Below are 2,500 nucleotides of genomic sequence, written 5' to 3' on the forward strand. Positions count from 1 at the left end.
CAAGCGACCCTCAGACAGACGTAGCCCCGGGAGGAACCCGGGGCCGCAAAGTGCGTTCAAAGTGTCGATGATCAATGTGTCCTGCAATTCACATTAATTCTCGCAGCTAGCTGCGTTCTTCATCGACGCACGAGCCGAGTGATCCACCGCTAAAAGTTGTATCGGGTTTCGGATCGGTTGCCCGATCCTGGGACGCGCAAAACGCTCCCCCGCCGACGTGACGGTGGAGCCCCAGCCTGGCGCGTACCACGGCGTGAGCCCGGAGGCGCACGCACTCGAGCGACAATCAAGCGAAAAAAAGGAGGAATCAGGGCGCTCGCAGGCGTTGAGTGCCGGCGTGGGTGAGGGGCCGGGGCCCGCCACGCGCCGTCACGCCCCGCAACAGCCAGAGGCAGAGTTCTCTGGTGTCACCGTCTGGCGGTAGGCTCGAGAGTCGAGGCGAGGCCGCAGCGGACTGAGTCGGGTGCAAGCCGCGGAGGACAGGCCGACGCTACGGGCGCAAGCCGACCCCGCACGCCCCAACCTCGGCGGGCTGGGGAAGGGGGCGCGGCGGAACGCTCGCAAGCGCGGCTGCCCCCGCGGACAGGCACATTCTCTCGAACGCGGTGGACGCTCGCTCAAGTCAGCACGAGACCAGACCGGACCGACAGGCGGACAACGAATCTTTAAACCTCGCACCCACCCTCCGCACACGGGTGCCGGAGGAATGGTGAGCATGAACAGGTACCCCTCACCGGGCTTTGAAGAGAGTGACTAGAATGCGACCAAAGCTTCACCGCGGCGGGAGACAAAAAGGCCCCTGACTGCACCAGAACGTCTCCCTGCGGAGTCACACAGTGGCCGTTCACCGTGGTCCCGTCGACAAGCCGCCAGGACAAGCACCCAAGCCCGCAGCAGCTCTCTTCGTTTCAACTGCGGATGTAATGCTGCAAGGCGGTGGCAAGGTCACGTCGCAGCCCGCAAGCCGTCGCCAAGGCGAGAGGAAGACGGTCCCCACAGCGGGCACACACAGACGGACGTGGAGCACGGGGCGGCGGCCCACAGGTGCGCACACGCGCCGTGCCGAGGATCGGTGCGGACGCCGGTGACATCGCACCCGGCAGAGCGGCTAGGCAGAAGTCGCTGCGGAGGAGGAGCACCGTCGGCGGAACGGTCTGCTGGCGGGCGAGGGACCAAACGAGCAGCTAGAACGGGCGGAGTGGACCGGACTGCAGAAGCGGAGTGAGTGCGTGGCTGACGCCACCGTCTCCCTCCGAGCGTCTGCTCGCGCCGGCCAAACCGCCGAACCGCTGAACGAAAGGACCGCATCGTCCCACGCAGGCAGGCCGGCCGTGTTGCCGTGCGTGCCCCCACCTCTCGGACGGACTGCAAAGACACCCTACGAAGCCAACGGCGAAGCCCTTCCAACGGCGCAGGCGTAGCGTGTGCGGCACCCGCATGGACTTGCCGGCGTGCAACCGAGCGTGTGCGTGCTCGTCGGTGGCGGCGCGCCCGCGCGCCGGCCCAACCGAGTGGGACCGAGATCGACGTCGCCCGGCTTCGGCGGAACGTGCGTACGGGTGACCAGGCCCGTTCGACGGGTACGGCGAAATTGTCGGTGTGACCTCCCACCCGCGTGGGAGGCGCCAGCGTCAGTACGGGCCACGGCCCCGGGGCCAACCCCCGTGAGGCTCTCCTGCCTGGCCCAACCGGCGCAGCCTTCGAGTTCAAGGAGTGACGGGCCGCCCTCCCCGGAGAGGTGGCGGGCCCCCGGCCGACAAAGATCCTTCACAACGTGTTCACCAACAGAAACCTTGTTACGATTTTTATTCTGTGTTACGGGTTTCGGTTCGGGCCCCCGGAGAGGTTGTCCGATACCTGGCCCCGGGGCCGGCCCCCGTGAGGCTCTCCTGCCTGGCCCAACCGGCGCCAGCCTTCGCGTTCAAGGAGTGACGGGCCGCCCTCCCCGGAGAGGTGGCGGGCCCCCGGCCGACAAAGATCCTTCACAACGTGTTCACCAACAGAAACCTTGTTACGACTTTTATACCGTGTCGGGTTTCGGCTCGGGCCCCCGGAGAGGTTGTCCGATCCTGGGACGCGCTAAACGCTCCCCCGCCGACGTGACGGTGGAGCCCCAGCCTGGCGCGTACCACGGCGTGAGCCCCGGAGGCACACGCACTCGAGCGACAATCAAGCGAAAAACCTTTCTCGGAGGAAACAGGGCGCTCGCAGGCGTTGAGTGCCGGCGTGGGTGACGGGCCGGAGCCCGACACGCGCCGTCACGCCCCGCAACAGCCAGAGGCAGAGTTCTCTGGTGTCACCGTCTGTCGGAAGGCTCGAGAGTCGAGGCGAGGCCGCAGCGGACTGAGTCGGGTGCAAGCCGCGGAGGACAGGCCGACGCTACGGGCGCAAGCCGACCCCGCACGCCCCAACCTCGGCGGGCTGGGGAAGGGGGCGCGGCGGAACGCTCGCAAGCGCGGCTGCCCCCGCGGACAGGCACATTCTCTCGAACGCGGAGGAC

The 2,500-nt window shown here is 67.4% G+C and overlaps 1 non-coding gene across 1 annotated transcript; it reads right to left on the reverse strand.

Annotated features, from left to right (window-relative positions):
• Window positions 1-4: 4 nt before the first annotated feature.
• On the reverse strand, window positions 5-158 carry LOC144489821 (5.8S ribosomal RNA). The gene has a single exon (XR_013497069.1). It is a non-coding gene; the product is annotated as a 5.8S ribosomal RNA (ribosomal RNA).
• Window positions 159-2,500: the final 2,342 nt, after the last annotated feature.

Source organism: Mustelus asterias, unplaced genomic scaffold (genome assembly GCF_964213995.1).
Source record: "Mustelus asterias unplaced genomic scaffold, sMusAst1.hap1.1 HAP1_SCAFFOLD_2581, whole genome shotgun sequence".
Classification (NCBI taxonomy): domain Eukaryota; kingdom Metazoa; phylum Chordata; class Chondrichthyes; order Carcharhiniformes; family Triakidae; genus Mustelus; species Mustelus asterias.